Source organism: Mesoplodon bidens, assembly GCF_964165515.1.
Source record: "Mesoplodon bidens genome assembly, chromosome: 3".
NCBI classification, from domain to species: Eukaryota; Metazoa; Chordata; class Mammalia; order Artiodactyla; family Ziphiidae; genus Mesoplodon; species Mesoplodon bidens.
The window spans coordinates 78,026,108-78,047,713 of NC_138178.1; positions in this window are offsets into that span (position 1 = coordinate 78,026,108).

A 21,606-nucleotide genomic window follows, 5' to 3' on the forward strand; every position below is an offset into this window, starting at 1 on the left:
ATAATTATTGAATGGAACATAGCAGGGGACAAGGTATTTTCTGGCTCTTTTACCTCCTTGGCACAGGATACTGAGTCAAACTTCGGTGTTTTGCAAGGAGTGACGTGAACCATGAGGGCTTTAATTCCAATGATCTAATATTTAATCAGCAATCCTGTTTCCTTTTCTGCTGTTTATTTGGAATTCTCTGAAAGAAATGCAGAAAGACTGATGAGGAAACGTACTCTAGTAGCCTCAAAAAGTATCATTTGTACAGAAAAGGGATATTCAGCGTTCTTCATAGAACAAAAACTGGGTTTCTGAGATGGGAAGTAGATGGTATGGCAACAGAAAAAAAGGCTTTGACTGATTTTGGGATCATGATCATGAGACAAAGCATGAAACAGTCACTTGCTATTTTTCCCATTTCAATTCAATTGATTTTATAGCAAATAGAAATTCTTCCAAAGATATTGTAATAGTTTTTTGTGGGTTTGTTTTAGTTTTATGTTATTCACATTTTGACATGTGTTGGTGTATATTTTGAAACATCTATTTTTCACCTATTGTAATAATCATAACATATTATTGTAATTAGTTGTCTTTTCCACTAAACTTTAAGTTCCATGAAGGTAGAAGCTATGTTTATTTTCTTGCTTATCATAATTTATTGGCATAGTGTAGATGCTTGATTTAATTTTTGAAGGAATAAATGGATCAACCATACATTCATGATTTTATCATGAATGAATTATTTTATCATGAAGTTTTAAGAGAATTAATCCATATTGACATTAAATTCTAGAAATTATACTATTAATATTCTTGGCATTCAAAGGAAGCACTCACATATAGCTGCATATATTAGTTATACACTTATAGTTGAATAATGAATAATATTGCATAGAGTAGTTTGGAGCAAAAACATCTGGGTTTAGTGGAAGTGGGAAAAGGTACACTATGTTAGATAAATGATAAATTAGTTACCTTGGCTGAACAAGTAAAAAGACTCAGAAGATATCTTATAAAAGCTTATAGAGCATCTTGAATTTGAGGCTACAAAATTTGGCTTATTAAGCATGATAGAGTCGTCAAATTTGTTTTAGTAGGCAATGTTATGACTTAAATAATATTTCAGGGATAATTAATTCCATAGCTATGGGCATGATGGATTATGGTTAGGCAGGAAGATGGGGTAAAAGTCTTGTAAGAAAGTAAAGAATTGGCCAAATGTCAGAGAGGTTCTTAGTGATTGGTTAGATGTAGAGGAAAAGGAAAGAAAAGGAGTTAAATGTGGATCTTGGCAAGTAGATCATTGAGACTTAGGGAATGCACTCTGCTTGGGGGTTCTCTTTTAAATTTTCTGCTACCACGTGTATTCTCTAACTATGGGGCTTTCTCTTCAGGTCCCTTTTACCCTTGTCCTCATCTGCTCCTCTCTCCCTCTTTCTTCATCTTCTTTTTTTAATTAATTCTCTCACACTTTCTTCATCTCTTTTCCTTATATTTCTTTATTTATTTTATTGTATATTTTTCTCCCTCACTTTCTTCTATAATGAACCAATTTAAGATGGAAATTCATCCTTCTTTCCTGCATTTATTCAACAAATCAAGAAAAATGAATTACCTGTACACTATAATAAGCCAAGATTCTAGTTAATAAGAATGGAAAGGTTAATAAGACATAATATCTTGCCTCAAGAAATTTTACCATCAAACATTGGTAAACATTCATTCGTTTCTCTATTTATTCAATCATTATTTATTTACTGAGGATATATGATTGAATAATACATGATCTATATTAGCAAGAAATTCCAAGTTTGGTCTAAGAATATTTAAAGTACCTTTAGTCTTTATCATGATAAGATGTGAAAGGACACAATCCACAGGGCAGCAGTAATTCCAAAAGGATAGGCTTAGAGGTGGGGAAAGGTATAACATTATTTTTCTCCTATATACAACTTTTATCTCAATGAGAAGATATCATTTTACAATTTCACAAATCTTATCAATAAAAAGTCTCAAATACAATGTTATGTTTCTGAATAAGTTTGAGTCTTCCCATTTCTCTAGATCCCTTTATCTTCACAATCACCCTCAGTTAATATAAATTTTATTTCTATGTACTTCAATTTACCCTTTCACTCTTTGATTCAGGTTCTATTAAAATGGGAAAAAAAGTTTTCCCAGGCATTTTAAGCATTACCATATTACTGCTCTCACTTAAAAAATTGTATTGTTTACATAAAATTGTCATACATCTATTTTTTTTTACTCATGGCTTTAATATTTAAAATTTCCTCCAAAATTATTGCTTTGGTGATAAAATTAACCTTAGTTAATTTTTATGTCTTTGAAATTCTTTGAAATACAATGTCCTTTTCCACAAACATTTTAGTCAATAGTTAAGTTTCTTTTCCATTTCTCTAAATTCTGGGCAGCCTGAAACAGTCAGTAAGCTTCATTCAAGAACTCTGTACATCCTCTTCTCTCCCAATTACTTTTCATCTTTAAAAGAGACAGAAGTTTATCTTGACATGCTTAAGCTCTTGACAAGAAACCTGTTTCGGCTAAATGTGCAATTACTTCCCTCACATCTTTCCTTTTCTTTTTAAAGCAGTTGTCCCCAAATTTCAAACTTGAAATAAAAACCCATCGTATTAAAGGCATAGGTTTCCAGGTTTCAGTGGAACTTCATGGCAAGGAATGTGTCTTCATAAACGTGTCTGAGCAAGAGAAAGTATTGTGCTCCAATTGGCAAAGCATTGCCCTCCTTGTCAGATCTGTACATTTCTCTGGCTCTTTCACCTCCCCAGTAATAGATGCTGAGTCAAGCATATGGTTTGCTGTTGTAAGTGACACTACACTGGTTTTCTTTACTCCTCAGGAGGATCTTCCCATGCCAAGTCAATTTGCAATGGCTTGGATCTTTCAACAGTCCTCTGGTCTGACTCCAGAGTCCTTCTCAAATATCAGATGATAGTGACCTCTTCATGTAAATTTCAGTATCTCAGAAACCTAACCTAAAATCCAAGAAGGTTTTTCAGTTTTTGAACTTTAATCTTTGGACTCTACATACTGTCCTTTGAATCCACAGAGGGATTACTTGGTAACTTGCTAATACGCGATCCAATTTGTCTGGAAGCTTTGGCTTATAGCCCTGCGGAAGGATAGACACAAAGACTTGGAAGATGAGAGGCAGATGAAAGCTGGCAGTGCTACTGCATCCAATTAAGATTTATAAGTGAGGAGGCAGGAAAAAGGTGAACACAAGAGAGGTACGATGCCAAGAATGAAAACCAACAAACAAACTGGACAAAACAATAATATGGCACTTTACTTGTAGGTAGAGAATCTCAAATGTGAAGTGAATGTGGAAGAGTTTGCTACAAATGTGGGTGGTGGGAAGCAAAATAGGGAGACCATGATAACCAAGTGTTTCTAGAAACAAAGAAAATAGAAATTCATTATACAAATTCATGAATTATAAAAGACACATGTTTGTATATTTTAACATTTAAATTCTCTTTAGGGTAAAAATATCTTAGTGTTAATATTATCTACTGCTATTTTCTGGCCCACTCTTGGTTTATTCTACCTATGTAAAAATTAACTTGATTGATCAGAGTTGTAATATTCATTTAGATAATAACTTAACGTCAATATTTCTCTGCTTAGAGTGACTGAAAAGGTGTAAGATGTAAGAAAAACCTTTCATCTCTCAAACAACTTACTCTCTAATGGGAGAAGAGGCACTTCTACATTTTAAAGTAATATACGAGAAAGATACAAACAAGATATACTCACTACCACCACTGTTTATAGGTTAAATACACTCATGTGCATCCCCCCCACATACACCCTCCTTTCATCTTAATTGTCAGCATTGTCATCGTTAACACCACCATATCTCAAAAAACATTAAAAGCTCCCATTTTCTTCTTTTTCTTGTAATTAATAAACTTAATTTTTAAGAACAATAAGTTTACAGAAAAATAGAGCAAGAAGGACAGAGAGTTCCCATATCTTATCTCCCAACCCCCAGAAGTCCCCTATTACTACCATCTTGAATTAGTGGGGTACATTTATTTTTTAGTTTTATTAGTTTCTGCTTTATAACAAAGTGAATCAGTCATACATATACATCTGTTCCTATATCCCTTCCCTCTTGTGTCTCCCTCCCTCCCGTGTGGTACATTTATTACAGTTGATGAACCAATATTGATATATTGTTACCAAATAACATCCACAGTTTACATTGTCTCAGTCTTTGTTTTGCAAGTTCTGTGGGCTTTAACAAATGAGTAATATCATTTACCTACAATTACAATTTTATGCAGGGCAGTTTCACAGCCTTTAATAGCTCTTTAAAAGCATTGTTACACATAGCTCTTGTGTGCAGTATATAAGTGTATTTCTGATGATAGGTAGTCAACGAGATGTGGAATGGCTAGGGCACTGGATATGCACTTTAAGAAACAATGTTAATAAAGACTGAAAGTTTTCTGAAAAATAGACACCTGAACATACACTCCAAGCAGCTGTTTGAGAGTTTCTATTTCCTTTTGCTGTTTCCAATATATTACCAAATTTTAAAATTTTTGCCAGAGGACTATCTTTTTCCAATCAGCATTTCCCCCAGTTACTGGTAATATTGAGCATCTTTTCATATGTGTAATTGACTACTTATGTTTATTTTCATGATAATTACATTTTCATGTTATTTGTCCATGAATTGGGGGTGGTTATTTTGTAATTTTCTTATTAATCTTTAGGGTTTTTATATACTCTGGATATTTATCCTTGACTGCTAGGTAAGTTGAAATACTGCATTTCAGTTTGCTGCTTGCTTCTTAACTTCACTTATGATGTCTTTTATTGTATATAAGTTTGAGTGAAAAAAATAAATATAAAAAGGAAGTCTAGAACCTAACATAGTAAAATGGTGTAGTAGTTGGGAGTGGGGGATGGAAGCCAGGAAAATAAAAACAGATGCTATGGTCCTAGTTTGGCATGGAGACAATCCTTGATCTGGTGACGAGTTTCTCTTGCTTTTTTGAAGAGCATAAGCCATACTTTCCCCCTTTTTCTTAATTTTCTGCAAACAAATTTCATTTTGTTTTTCTGCCACCCAGCCATGTCATTCCATGAGAAGTCCCCCAGATGTTCAGATTTCCTCATCCAGAGACCTTGTCTTCCGTGTTTAATGCTCTATAAAGAACTGTGTACACTCATATCTCCCTATAAATAATTGAAAGAGGAATAATTTGCATATGCAGTGGCCTGTAATTTGTTGTGATATACTCACTAGTAATTTTGCATGAGAGATACTCCAGTAAAATAAATTGCGCTTGTCTGTGTTTACTTTGCACAGGTAAAGTACTGTATGGCATGCTGAACTTTTATATCAAGTTTTAATTAGGTCATCTCACTTGAATTACCAAAATAACCTGCTCTCCCCAATAATGAGAATGGGATTTATTTAGAAATGAATATCAATGACTCATCTCTATATTTCACAATAGGAGAGAACTCTTCTCAGTAATAGATTCAAGTTAAATATTTTGCATCCTAATCTAGTCAGGCTTACTGATTGAGTCTCTGCCAAGAAGAGCTCCTGCCAAGCCAGAGAAGGGAGATACCGAGGTCAGGGCTCCACTGCACACCCAAGAGAGCACTTGGAACCCACTCTGCAGGGATGCAGGGAGAGATCAACCTCCTCCTTTTCTGTAAACCTCCCTCCAGCCAGGAGCTGGTAAGACTGGAAGGGAACATACTCCCAACACCATTTCACTTTTGGCAGAGTACATTCACACTAAAAGAGTCCTCTATTTCAAAATGAGGGACTAGAGACTTTGTTTTCCTTTTGTTCACAGAGGAGAAATTTTCTAGTTTCCAATTTCATTTTTCACAAAGCAGAGTGGATTCTTTGAAACTTGTTATTTTCAGTTTGAAATTCAAAGCATGGAGGATGACAGGAAGAAGTAGTTTTAAGTTATTCTAATACTTTTTTATTATTGTGATTATGATTTTTAACCTCACACAGAGCTTTAAAAAAAAATTCCTACCCCAACTAACCAAGGCAAACTCCTCCAAAGAAGCAACGCTCACAATATTGTTCAAAATGCTAAGGTACAGTTTGCACATGATTTGAGGTCTAACCTAGTCATTTAATCTACACAAACTGGCATTTGTGTCTCTGAAAGATGTGTAAGGCACAGCCCATACACAAAGGAATAAGGGAATGTGTTCTCAATGGTTTACAATCTCGTTAGATTCTCTGAGATGAGAGACATTCTTTCATAGATACAAGACAGGAAGGTGGTATCCAAATTAACAAGGCATTTGTACCCAGCAGCTCAGACTTAATTTTGCCTTGAGAATGTGTTTTCTCAAGGAAACAACAGTAGGTATCAAGAGTTCCTAAGCTTTGTTGGAGCTATGACTTTGCCCTTGAAACACAGCCATCACGTAAAGAAGGAGATGGGATTAAAGTTCTATAATGTCAGGCAGACATGTTTTTGTGGATGTTTGTACTGGGAGTTCTGACAAATACTGGTCAGATAGAATGAGGGCTGTAGGATGAGAGAAAGATGGGGTGGATGCAGGAGGCTTGTAAGTAAGTCAAAATGTGAGAAGGAACAATAGTAATGGCCAGATTGGAGATCACCTTCCAAGGATTCATGGAGGTCTCAGTTTCTTGACTGAGATTCTCTGCTAATGAGTTGGTTAGGTTGCGTGGATAAGCCAAAGAATACTATTTCACTCTCAAAATATTTTTTAATTCCTCCCCCTGCTCCAGATGCAATTCAGTTCTTTTTGGTGAAAGAACATGAAACTTCATGTTCTCATGAAGTTCAAAACATGATTGTGATTTCCCCTCTTTCTCAAACTAGTGCAGGTATTTCCTTCTATCTACTTCCCCAACCAAACACAGATTACCTTAGAGCAGGTGTCCCCAGCTTCCAGGCCACGGACTGGTACCAGTCTGTGACCTGTTAAGACATGGGCTGCACAGCAGGAGTTGAGTGGCGGGTGAGCGAGCAAGCAAAGCTTCATCTGTATTTACAGCCACTCCCCATCACTCGCATTACTGCCTGAGCTCCATCTCCTATCAGATCAGTGGTGGAATTGATTCTCATAGGAGCATGAACCCTCCCGTGAACTGCACATGTGAGGGATCTAGGTTGCACGCTCCTTATGAGAATCTAATGCCTGATGATCTGAGGTGGAGCTGAGGCAGTGATGCTAACACTGGGGAGTGGCTGCAAATACAGATTATCATTAGCAGAGAAGTTTGACTGCACAGAGATCATAATAAATCAATTGCTTGCAAACTCATATCAAAACCCTATCAGTGAGTGGGAAATGACAATTAAGCTGCATCTTATGGAGGAGACTGGATATAAGCAACACATTTCAAGGGTCACTGTCTCCCATCATCCTCAGATGGGACCATCTAGTTGCAGGAAAACAAGCTCAGGGTTCCCATTGATGTTGCATTATGGTGAGTTGTATAATTATTTCATTATATATTACAATCTAATAATAATAGAAATAAAGTTTACAATAAATGTAATGTACTTTAATCATCCCAAAACCATCCCTCCCCCTGGTCTGTGGAAATATTGTCTTCCATGAAACTGGTCCCTGGTGCCAAAAATGGCTGGGGACTGCTGCCTTCAAGGACTTAAAATCATGTACACGTTAGAGGAACAGCACTTGCTTAAACCATCAAGTATGACAGTCAGTAGTACCACACTCACGCTCTATAATTGTTTCAAGTAGATGCTTGTTAATCTAATGATTCTGTAGATAATGGAATTTCTAAGTACATTTTAGAAATGGGCTACGTAGAAGAATTTTTTGAAAGGGGGATAAAAGTGTCACTACTAGATTAACTTTTACTAGAAATGGGCTCTTTGTACTCCTTTGAGAAATTTTACTTTACATTGTTGGTTTTACTCCTATGTTTCTAAATTCACAGTTTTCATTAAGATATGAAGTTCCTTTTTGCTGTTGTTGTTTTTGTTATCTTTTTACTTCTTTCATCATCCCTCAGCATACTTAGCCCATCTGGCACCCTTAGAGACTGCTCTCCCCACCACAGACCTGAAAGCCCACGCTGGACTCTGCACAAATGCAGCATCATACATGATGCCTAGTGTTCAGAGTCCCTCCTGTTCTGAGCCACCCTGTCTCATGTGCATTATTCCTGTGATTTACAGCCCTCCCTAGCTACTTTTTCTGTCTCTTTTCCTTCACTTGTGACCTCACCCAAGCCCATTGATTTGGTGAAATGTTAGCCTCACTAGTTTTCAGTCCTCAGCTCCACAAACATTTTTCCTTCTTTTCTTGACTCCACTCACCTTTGAGAATTCTTCGGGGAACATCATACTCAGTACTTGTCCCAATGAAGCCCTGAGTTCTTTCCTTTGTATAAATTGGTCTGCAAGAAAGACCCAGAGAGATGTCAGCTTCCGGACCTTCACCAGAGGCATTTCATCAAGCCCATGTCTTGTAGGAGTACATCATTGGAAGGTGAGCATTGCTCATCTGGCAATAATGATGGGAACTCCACTGAGGGGTTGAGAGAGGGGAGTGTAAATGGTGGTGGTCTTTCATAAATGTAGGTAATTACAAAGTGTTTGTTTATAGGGGTTCACAAACCATAATATTCATTAAGGCAGTGGTGTCACAAAACAGTTAATATCCAATGCTAAAGTGGTGGTTTGTGAATAAAGGAGTAAGGGGAGCACAGATGAGCAGATTGCTTATGGGAATGAGAATATAGCTGAGTCCTGAAGTTGTCTCAATGGATGGGAATCGAAGACAGCATTTCAGATGGTGAGACTGGGTTGGAAACTAGCATTGTGAAAGGATGAATGTATTTTCGTTAGATATCTAAATTGAACCAAATGAAATGACCAACTTTCATAGATCAAAAGTGGTCAAATATCAGCAATTTCATATGATTCAACATGTAGTTGAGTAATGCTGCTGAGGGCAGGGGTGGGTTGGGATGGAAGGTTGAGAAGATGGATTGGAGTCATTGTGGCAGGATTTTTTATCCTAGGCTTAGGCTTTAGGAGGCTTCTTTATATGTATGTATTTGGGGAAAGACTGAAGATTTTTGAGAAAGTCCAGAGCATGATAAAATGGTGTTTTTGGAAAATGTCCCTGGAAGGGAATTCAATGAAGGGATATGAAAACTGACAGCTTTAGTGATATGATTAACTTAAGGCAATAAAATTATTTCCAAGTCCTAATGGATGACCTTCCAACATTCAGTGACACCCTCCTCCTTATGGGTGACCTTTTCTGTGAGTTTTGCATATATGTTCTTACCCATTTTCTTATAAAGGAAAAATGAGTATATAATCTGATAGAAAATTAAAATTAAGATACAGATTAAAATTATAAAAGAAAAATAAAGCAGATAAACACAGGAAATTATTCTACTCAGTAATAAAAAAAACACAAATTAAACTTCAATGAAGGGCTATTTTTGCCCATTTAATTAAAAACTTTTTAGAGCTAATATTCAATGTTAGGGAGTCCTCATTAAGGTGACTCTCCACATATCACCACTCTGAGGACTAAGTTGGTAGAGTCTTTCAAGAATTTAATAAGTTCTATCAAAAACCTTTAAAACGTTCCCATCAGTTGACTCAGAAATTCTTCAAGGAATGTGAAAAATGAAAGAATCAGAGAATTGGTAGAATACTGGCACGTGAAGATATTCATCCCAGCCAAACATGAAAGGCAACTTTGATCTTTAGGGTTCTTAGATCAAAGAAACAAAAACAGAACCCACCTTGACTGGTTTAAACAGAAAGGAATTCATTACAAGAAGCACACAGAATTCTGGGGAGTGCTGAAGTCTGACTTAAGGACTATATGGTCACAGTAGGTGGTCACTCCAGTGAAGACCCCCAAAATGCCATTGTTTGTCATAGAACACACAGCTCACACCAGAGGCTCAGTTGTACATGCCAGAACCTGAGCCATTAGTACTCCCTAAAGTCAGACACCAGCATCACTGTTGTCAACATATATAGATCTGCCCATTTTCTTCTCATTGTTTTCTTCCTAAGTGAAGGGTCCTATGTGTGTATCTGATTGGTAGAGCATGGGTCACATGCCTCCAGTTACTTTGCAAGCGAGGCTAGGAGGATGAATTTAGGTTTCTTATGGTGCAGAGACAGGACATATGCCAGAAAAATTCCTCATACATAGGAAGGAGGTTCAAAAGCTACTGAGCAGTCAAAGAATAACAAATATCTTCCATGAACCTAAATATCCCCAAATAGAAAAATAGTTAAATAAGTTATATATATGTATATTATATATAATATATTTACATATATAGCATATGTACAAATAAATTATATACAGGTTATAAGTATAAATTATATATACAGATATTACATGAATTATATATATATATAATGAATTATATACATATGAGAGAGAGATGGATTGATATAGATATATTTCCATTATATGGGGTCAACTAAAAATTCCTATTCTAAAAACATTTAATAGCATGATGCATGAAAAAAAATTATGACAACATATAGATATCAAACTACAAATACAGAATGATTCCTTTTTTAAATATACATAGGTAAAAATATTATAAAACATAACAAAATATTAAACATGGATAAAAAGGCAAAGTTTTTATTTTCTTTCATTTTTTTTGTATTTTATGTAATTAATATACATCACTTTATAAAAAGAGTACCTTAAAATCCTAGTTCCTTGTGTGTTTAACTATAGGTATAAATAAGTTATTACATTTACCTGGGCGAAGCAAAGCAAGTCTGCCTAAGATGCTCAGCTCTGAGCATAGCCAATAAATACTTGAAAAGGGAGAAAAGCATCTGTTGCAAATCTACCCACATGCCTGGCTGCCAAGACTTTTTTATCCAAACATTTATTGAAAAGAAATTCAGCAGCCTATATGTTGCTGCCTTCTTTCATTTTTCAGCATTCAACAATCCAGTTTCTCCTCTCACTGCTCTGTTGAAAGAGCCCTCAACCAATTACCAATTGGCAAATCCAATGTCTTTTTTCCTAGTTCGTCAACTGCACCTTCTCTCAGTGCTCCATTTTTCAAATCCTTCTAAGGATATAAGACATAAGCTCTACTTCTGTGCTTCTGTGATACCACATTCTCCAGGTCTTCCTTTTAACCATCCATTAATTTTTATTTGCAAACACATATTTATTTGGGATTCTATTATATTCAGGTATATCTGTGAGCAAGTCCTTACATGATGGGGGAGGTGGAGAGGAATATTAAAGAAATAAATAAACATAAAAACAAAGTAATTTAATTCTATGCTTCTGAACCTTTCTTGTGCTGCATACATAGTTTTCTCATTTACACTTGGTGTTTTCCAGGTTTCTCTCTTTATGTCTCTTCTCATTCTTCACACTTTTCTATCTCTTCTCATGGTTTCTACTATCTGTTTAGTCTTGATCTCACCCCAGTGTTCATGTATACAACTGTCCATCCACAGATAGCTCCACCTGCACGTCTGGCATGCATCAAAATCAAGAAATGTCAAGATAAATTCATCATCTTCCACTTTAAACCTGCCTTTTCAAGGGTATCTCCACTGCCAAACAGTCTACTCTAGCCTAAGGACTACAGGATAAACATGGAGGAGGCGGTGATGATCATTCCTAGTGTCTCCAGTCTCCCAGGCTACCAAATTAAAGGTCCCTGGGTAGAATAATCCATAGCATAAGAATAATCCATAGCATAATAATCCATAGCATAAGTACAGTGACTTCTTTATTCTAAAAATATATATGAATACATGCAACATGAACTACACAAATGCACACTAAATTCTTGGAGGTCAGGTCACAGTCACCTGTTCCAATCTAATTCTTTTCATTTTGGGACATAGGTGTTCAAAATAAGATGTTAACATCAGAAATCTTGATTTTAGGTCCCCCCACTCCATATATAATTCAAGTTTCCAGGTAATATCAGGTTCTGAGCACCATGGCATCTCGCTCAGGACCAGGTACACACTAGGCACTCAATTAAAGGTATGTAGATTAATTCTTGTATTTCCTGAGAGACCCATTGTTATGAGGCTGCCTGTCACTCACTCAAGAATGAAAAAAAAAGAAAAACTGGTAACTTGCTTTCTGTTTCAACATAGGGTTTTGCATATTTTTACTGGGAAGTAGAGGATGGATGTATGCCTTTGGTTAAACATTATGTGGTATATTGTTGGCACTTACCTCTTGGCTTTGTTATTGTCAAAGATTATTTAAAATCTCTTTTTTTTGGTTGTCGTTTGTTTCTTTGATTTTTTCTTTAATGGATATTTGGCCATGAAGTGAATGTACTGTATTTTCCATGGTATATTCTTTTCTTTTCCCTTTCTTAAAAAAAAAATTCTAATTCAGTGCAGCAGCCTAATGTGAGCTGGGCTGACACTGACACCCCAATCTAACTGAGCACAGGTTTCCATCCTGCTCCCTGGCAGCTGGGGATGCAAGTGGTCTAGCTGGATAGGCTGACAGTCCCTCATCCATCTGAGATGCTGACTGAGGGGAGATGTTGTCTATTTTCAAGAAAGAAAAGGCAGCTGTCATAGGCCATGGTCCCAGTGCTGGCCAGGGGCACTCTGTGCCCTGTTAGTGAGACCCACTCTATACTGTCCTCTAAAACCTCTTCTTTACTGGCTGGAAAATGCTTGCAAGGTGAAGGGTGAAGTCCATGCATATTTTATAGAACAGGTTTATTACAGCTATTAGAATCCAATTCCAGTCTCTATCTCATCACCTTCCCAAAGCACTTACGCTCTTCTTCCCTGCAAACTTCTGCATGCCGTTTTCACTCTGACCAAGGTGAACCAAATGCCCCATTACTCCCACAAACCCGTCTGCTCTCTCTTCCCACCGTCTGTATGTTTTCATCCCCGGCTCTGTTTTTCTCTCTCCTCTCTCCCTCTTTCTCTCTGCTGCAGGCAGGAGAAAAGAGGGTCGGGAAGGAAGGTGGGAAACAGGTTTCATCTCCTTTTACTACTTCCAGAACAATAAAAACTCTCCTAACAACAATACCCACAATAATGAAGAAACCAGGCCAGGAAACCTCTAACTTACATTAGAGGGGTATTTTAAACCCCAGCACTGATCAGAGCTCATTAAGAGAGATGGTGCATGACAGTCATATACACAAATGAGGATAAGAACTTTTTCAAGGATTTCTTCCAAAAAAAAAAAAAAAAGAAAGAAAGAAAAAAGAAATTCACTGTGTTCTGACACAAATGCACAGACACGGGAACTGGAGCAATGATTTGCTAAAGGTGTTTTATTTTCCCATCACCCCCCTTTTGGGGATCGCTGTATACCCATGGCAGCCCCAGACAAAAGGAACGGGGCAGGTTTTAGAGGCTTCAGAACTGGGGGCCGAGGAGGCGAGGGAAGAGAGGAGCATGATTGATGGAGTTCTGGTTGGCTTATAAAGGGCAGCCGGGAGTGCAGAGAAATAATCAGGGAAAAGGGCGTCCCGTGCTGGCTCTCTCAGAGGGGCGAAATGAATTCTGCTCCTCTGCATTATTAAGTTGTCAGGCGGGCTGATGATGAAAATCTGAAGGTCAGGCATAACAAGAAGCACCTTATGGGGGGGTCACGACCTTTCTGGAAGTGCTACACTCATGTTTATCTGCACCTAACCCTTATCCACAATTCTTCATTTGATAAGAACATTGGGAGAGAGGGAGGCTGGGAGGGGTGTCTCCTCATATGTATAAGCAGTGAACGAAATTAGGCTTCCCGTGAAACTGATGGTAGAGGCTCAATTCACAGTGAAAGATAATAAACCAAAAGGACACACGAGGGATGCAGGCAGAAATTGTTCGCTACAGTGGAACTCAATAAAGGGAACAAGAGCTTCCCTAAATGACAAATTTGGTACAGTGGTGCTAAAATCAGGATTCTCCCTGGAATTGAGGCAGCAATTCACTCTTGGCAGTACCACTTTTTATTTACTTTGGAGATCCTAATGGCCTTGGGGGGGGATGCTTTGGGGGAATGTTTATTTCTTTATCTGCTTGTTTTAAATTAAAGACGCGAGGTGAAAGACGATAGGACAGAAATATTCGATTTGATTTGTATTTTTGTTTGTTTCCGAACTGACAGCAGAGCAGCAGCTCTAGTGCATCTTTTCTGCATGTGTTTGGGGTGAGAGTTTGTAGTTTTCATTGAGCGAGTCCTCTCCCAGGTGTTCTCCATTTCTTGGGAACTGAGGAAGTGCTTGGGATTCTCAGCTGGGACTCATAGACCAAACCTCTCACTGATCACAAAAATAAACATATCACTTGTAAAAATAACACTGGAACGATTCACAACCTACAATGCAGGCTTCTATTGACACTTCCAAATGGAGTTGTTTATCCCTGTCTGTAAAAGGAGCATTCTTCAGATTTAGAGTCTTTGGCAGTCGTGTGTAAAACACGGCATTTACAAAATCATTTACTTCTAAAATGGATATATGTTTGAAATTGTACAGAAAGGGGAACATTTGGTAAAACAAGGACAGAAACAGATTACCTGTGGAATAAAAAGTGAATCACTCTGAAAGTCAGTTAAGGACTTTAACCTGCCTGGAAAAGAATTCTCTAAAATGTGGAAGGAAGGAACATTTTATCTACTGCCCGTGTATATTTTTTGCTTATATCTCTTTAAGGGGTAAAGCCTGAATTTCAACAAGGTACTTTGAGATAGTTCATTGACAAAATAAGTAGATTGTGACTTGAGTGGATGATATTCAATTTTGATTTACATTCTTTTATTTGCTAGGACATTTAAAAATATTTTCGTCAGGTTCCTTAAGTTACATAAGCTACTTGCCATCCCTTCTGCCAACTCATATGTACAGAAACATTATCCCAATAGATAAGCCATAGATAAACTAGGAAAAAAATCCATTTTAGTTTCTCAGTTCTATGTAGGAATAAAAATATAAGATGTATATGTAACTTGACCTAGCCATCACTCACAACCTTACATTTGAAGACCACATCTGTGCTTTTTCCTCACTGGTACCTCCCGCGTGGCTGAGATGAAATCACTACCTTCCTATAAGTGTCCATATCTGGAATGTTTGTTTAAAAATTGGATTCCCAGGCTTCCCTGGTGGCACAGTGGTTGAGAGTCCGCCTGCCGATGCGAGGGACACAGGTTCGTGCCCCGGTCCTGGAAGATCCCACATGTCGCGGAGCGGCTGGGCCCGTGAGCCATGGCTGCTGAGCCTGCGTGTCCAGAGCCTGTGCTAAACAATGGGAGAGGCCACAGCAGTGAGAGGCCCGCGTACCGCAAAAAAAAAAAAAAAAAAAAAAAATTGGATTCCCACTATAAAAACAGCATTGCAGCATAAAAGGAAATAGGAATATTCAGCAGCAATATTACGCTCAAACATTTTTTTCTTTTCTTTTCCATCCTTTTTTTTTTTGGCCAGAAGAAAAAAAGAGTTTTATAATTGATGAGATTCTCTGGTTTAGGCAACAATGACTCAGAAGCCAAGATAACAGAAAGAGTGAGCCCATTATTGCTAATGTGGCTGCCACGTCCAGTTACACCAAGGCATGAGTTTACCTGCAGAGTGGAACAGGTGCTGAGAGATGAACCCACAGGAATAGTCCTTGTGCAGTAGTTTTAAATGCAAAATAATCCTTTTTGTCCTTTTGTAGGCTAAAGTATGTGTGTCAGCTGGAATGTATTTTCTATAATATCAATCAGAAAATATTAACATTACTTGTTTCCAGTTCAATCAAATCTTTGAAAAGTCACAGTTCAGCTCACCATGAGCTCCATTTGTCAGAATGCATCCATATAATGAGCCAAGATGTCTTTAGGACTTAGGGTGAATTCTCCAATACCTTTGTCAATGATCAACCACCCAGCCACCACTTGACTACACAGAATGTCACAAATAATACCTACCCTTTTGTTACACAATGAGGGAGAATGAAATTTTATTTTGTGTGTGTGTTTTTTTTTTTGAATCTGTGGATTTCTTCTGTAACAAGTGGATTTGAGCCTGCTTGCAGTAAAAAAATCATACATACACATTAAATGGAATTAGATCAAAACATTGACAAATAAAACTGAAGATATGGAAAGTGATGCCCTTACCAGCTCATGACTTTCAGCATGGAAGAAGTGCCTCTGGATCTCCTCTTCCTGGACATTGATTTTCTTTATGAGTCTCAGCTCTTTACTTTCTTGCTTTCACTGCCTCGTGTTTGGAGTATGTTGTCTGACCTCAAGAAATGCTTTTGATAAGATTGTGTCTGTGGTTCTGGGGCCATGACTTTCCATTTTCCTAGGCTTGGGCCCAGTTTTCTATGACATTTAGAAGTTTGTTTTAGAGTGGGTGACTCTTGAGTGAAAGGAAGGGGCCCAATCTATCAAACCGTGGTACTCAGGGTATGGTCCATGGAAGAGCAGCATCCGTCCTTTAGCTGACCATCGGCGCCCGAGCTTTTTTTGCGGTACGTGGGCCTCTCACTGTTGTGGCCTCTTCTGTTGCAGAGCACAGGCTCCAGACGCGCAGGCTCAGTGGCCATGGCTCACGGGCCCAGCCGCTCCGCGGCATGTGGGATCCTCCCGGACCAGGGCACGAACCCATGTCCCCTGCATCGGCAGGCGGACTCCCAACCACTGTGCCACCAGGGAAGCCCCAAGACTGGCATTTTAAACAAGATCTGAAGTGATTCATAAGCACATTTCAGTTTGACTGAAGTAGGCGCTGTTTGGCGCTTGGGAGCTTCATTTGGCTGAGTCGAGAGCCAGTCTGCCTTTGATGACCTGGCAGTTTCAGATGCCTGCTCCCTCCGTGGTACAGTTCTCACTAGGGACCAAAATTGCCAAATGTATAAACTTTCTCTGCTTGTCTTCCTCCTGGCCGAGCAGAAAGCATTGGCATTGAGAAGATGCAGGGGAGACTTCTTGTGGAATCACAAGTCCCTAGAGAAAAAGAGTGCTCCATTTCTCACTAAAGTGTTTACCCAAAAGGTAACAAATAACACATTGTCAAACAGCAAATACCTGTGCATCAGGTTAATTGTAAGTTGTAATAACGATAAATAAACATAAACTCTTTCTTTGCATCAGTGATGCCCAAAGAAAAATGCATTCTATTCTCATGACACCTTTTATTAACTGCTTTCTCTTTCCTCACCTTTGCATAGGGCAAAAAATACTTCCTGTTTTTTAAAGATACTGAGAAGTTAATGCTACCTCTCAGGATATCCTTTATTTTATTTTCACCTCTGTAAGAAAACTCTACTGTGACTTTTTACTGCTGCCTTTTTTTATCCATTTGAAATTTCATAGGCCAATCGATTCAAATCCATTTTAAATCTCAATGGGCTGGATCTTGGCATGCAAGTTAGTTGGCCAGGTGCAAGTTTCTCTTCAAAATATGACAAAAGTCACGGCTGAAATATAGAGCAGCAAAAATGTTTGAGAGTTTTGCCAAGCTGCAGCCAAACAAGGCTGACTGTTATTAGCAAGGGGCAGAGGGGCAAATGGGGGAGGGGGAATGTGGGCAGTGTGCCATTTGCATAATGATCAACCTAGCTTTTTTTTTTCTTTAAAAAGAACATGCTGCTACCATTCATTCTTTGAGCTTTTAAAATTTTTCCATTAAAAAAAAGAAAGGATAATTCAGAGAACAATGCCTTAAACAAATGAAATAGGAGAGGTGAGAATGGAAACATTTTAATAATCTTCAGCCCAATATTCAGTCCCTTAGAGCTTCTATCCCAAAGGCACCCCCAAATTCAGTTTCAACCTCCCAAACATGAAGCCTTACTATGGCACACGCAGTTTATGTACCACTGAGCAGATGCTGCAAATAAGGATGAAACAGTTGCTGGTTCGTCTTAGATAATCACGGCAGATTAAGCAGTAGTTTCATTACAGTGTTTTTACTATGCATTATTTTTACTATGCAGCGTCCTTTGAAATAATGGGAATTGATTTCACAGATCTTTTGCATATTACTGATACTCAGTAATGTTGCCGAGTAAAACCTTTTCCATCCTGCCGCTGTGAAAAGGCACTAATTGGGGAAGAAGAAGGTTCCCCCCATGGAAGACTCTCTCTTTCACAGATTTGAGGCTGGGAAGCAATTGAGCCAGGGAAACTATATGTGGGGCTTTGTGGTTTAGCAGCTGGAGCTTTGTGTCCTGATTTAGCTGACCTAAAATTCACACGCTCCCAGATCACAGAGCATCGGCTGCACTGCCCTTGGTTTCCCCTTCTTGGCCCACAGCTCCACCCCTCACCACTGTATTTCTCCTGCTGGATAAAAAAAAAAAAAAAAAAAAAAAATTAGAGGTGGGCTGCTAGTGAACAGGGAGGCCAGAGAATGAATGCAGAGACAAAGATCACCCGTGTCTTCTGCAGTCAGACACCAATATTAAAATGCATTGAATTGTTTACCTTGACTGGGTTACTTGGTGTACATTTCAACTCTACCTGGCTCTTTGGCTCATTTCCCTGAAGAGCATACCTGCAAACGTGTTCTCTAACACACATGTGGAGAGAAGATAGAATTTCTTACTCTGTCTCCGAAGTTTGCTCTATCACTTCTTGACTTAGCAATAACAGCTTCATCCCTCCTACAAATAATTTTTATCAGAAGGCTCTATGTTTCTTTGTTTTTTTTTTCTCAAGCCTTCATCCCTAAGTCAATGGAAATTTCCTCTTGCTGGGAGTGTGAGATCTTCTGTGTTGGGGAAAGAGTAGTGAGAGGAAACAGACCATCTGGTTCCACTGTAGTGTCTTGTCACAAATTAGCTACGGGACTCAGGCAAGACTGAACTTTGCTAGTACCTCACTTCCTTCCTATATAACTTTCTCTTTGGAGCAATTAAGGCTGCCTTCACCTTCACCACTCTTACCTTTGAGGAGTTTGGCTATAAAAGTTAAACTCCCATATAATAATTTATTTGCATCACAATATCAACATTGCATGCAGGCCAGGTTTTACTGAGCTGAAGGCATTAGCTAGCGGCTGGAAGATTTACTCATTTTATCTGTCAATTTCTGAAAATAGGACGTGGAAAGGTTTTTTCCTTCCATTTAGTATGTGGAAATACTTCAGCAGGGAAAGTATAGAGCACATTAAAATGTTTTAAATGATAAAGTTGGATGGATTCAGTAGCAACATTCTAAAATGATTTTAAGTATAATTTGGGTGAGAGGAATCTGTTTCTGTACACTTCAAGGATAAAATGATTAGCAAAGACCCGGAAGTATCTGTTGTCCCAGAGGCTTTGGGGGGAGTTCAAAGCGACTGGTTCCATCCAAAGTTACAACTGCAACAGCTCAGTAATAGCTCTGGAAATTTCCCAAAATATGTTCCCTAAAATACTAAGTCAGTGAGATGTTAATGGTTATTCTAGACACGCATGTGCGCTCATGCACACACACACACACACGCACACACGAGTAAAGTTTCATGGTGAAAATCAGTCTGCGAGAGTGGAGATGAAATATACTTAAGCTGGTTTTTTGATTGCAGTACATTCAGAGCTTTTTATCTACAGATGTGCATTGTGAATCTCCTCAAGAAAGATGGCCCTCACAGCATCTTTACAATGCATATGACCATTAAGTCTTTGTGGAGAAACACCAGTTAATACCTTACTATGCACCTCAGAACACCATTTATTAAACACGGATATAAATTCAATCTGTTGGAATTAAATGGAAATACAGATCCAAGGGGACTCCTAGACTTTGCTTTAAATATGTGAAATTCGAATTTGTTGGACAATGCTTTGTAGGCAAACTTTTATTTGCTATTTTATATTGATACCACTGTCTCTCTTGGTAAGGAAAGACTGTCTATAGATAATGGCTTTGTGATGGGCAGTTTTAAGAGGTAAATAAAGATGGTGCATGCATTAACTTTTTGGCATAACTTCTTATGAGTTATTACAGTATTATAGCCTGCCATGAGGAAACCCTAATATATTATTTCAATCAGATCACCCATTACACATAGATCAATCGAAATTTTAGTGACATCAAACTCTTCTCCATTCTCCAAACCCACTATGTGCTTCCCTGTTGTCCTGCCTTGGCTCACTACAAGCTTTCTTCTAAAAATTGCTTCACCCTTATGGCTACTTTTTCAAATCCTCTTCTTCTTCCAAGAGCCACACCAAAAGCTAGGATAATTCCTTTTATCTTCTGATAACTAATCTTTTCCCTGGTTCTTAGCAGTTTATACTGCTACTGGTATTGGACACACATTTCCTCTTCTTATACTGAGCTCTTAGTATTATTTTAATTCCCATTTCTTAAGCATTTTTCTAAGCTTGTCACAATGCTAAATTTGCATACAGGATCTCATTAATGTGTAATCTATGCAATGGTGAATACCTATCTGTCTCCCTTGCATCACGCTACCCTCACACCCCTGTAATCACTCTTTAATAAAGAAGGGGATTTAGTGAAGTTTTTTGACATCAGTGAGCTGTACTAAAATTTATTTCAAATTTTGAGATGAAATATCTGAGTTGAAAATCTGCCATCTTTCCAAGTTTCTTTTGTCTTGGTTAATGTCCTGAAGATGTCCTGCATAAACCCCTTGCTATGCTCATTGATTTGTTTCTTTGTTTGTCTGTTTTGCTGCTGTTGCTCTGGACACCCTTTTCACTCTGAGAATCCATGAGAAGTTGATGAAAGATATTCCTCTCCAGCGTGACACATTCCTTTTGAGGACCAAAGGTTTATTCCTAGGGTTGCAGGAACCATTTTTGGAAAAGCAGCATTCTCTGTGTGATCCCAAAGTTGTAGAGATGCCATCCCTTGGTTTATATGAACTGAGTTAAGATTATCACTCCTCTTCAGCTCACTTTTGTTGAGCACCTATAATGTGCCAAGACTTATGTGAAGCATCATGGGTACAAAGTTAATTGAGACAACTCAGTGGAGTCTAATGGTGAAGACCTATAAAGACATTATTTAGACAAAATGTAATAAATTCTAAGGCTGAAGTACATACTGGGTGCTACCTAAGTTCAAAAAGAGGCATTTGACCAAAGAGGAAACTTTAAAAACCCAAAGTAATCCCAGTTTCTACCACCCTTGGACTTCTAAGTTTTGTCTATGTTTATACCTAAAATTAGGAGAATTAAGTTTTTGGCTTCTCACATCTCTTGTCGGAAAACTCCTACACCGGTACAACTCAATAATATAATCCTAGTCCTGGAAGTTTGTCCTAAGTAGTTTCTGTGTTACTCACTTCAGGATCTCCAATTGAAGAGAGCAGGGAGCTAGTTTTCCTTCAGCTGGAATCAATTTTTTTCTACCCAAGTCCATTTACTAGAATTAATCGTTTTGAAAGAAGCTCAATTTTGCTGGAAAATCCAGAAAAGATTTTAGTTACAGCTCCACATAATAAAGCAATTGTGTAATTAGTAGTACATTTGTCACTCCTTTACTGGGTAGAAAAAAAAAAAGAGTAACACATGTGTGGCTTTAGTGTAAATCCTGACAGTGGAGATTTTTTTCCCCGGGAATTATACCATTATAACCATAAAAAATGTCAAGGCACAAGTTTACTGT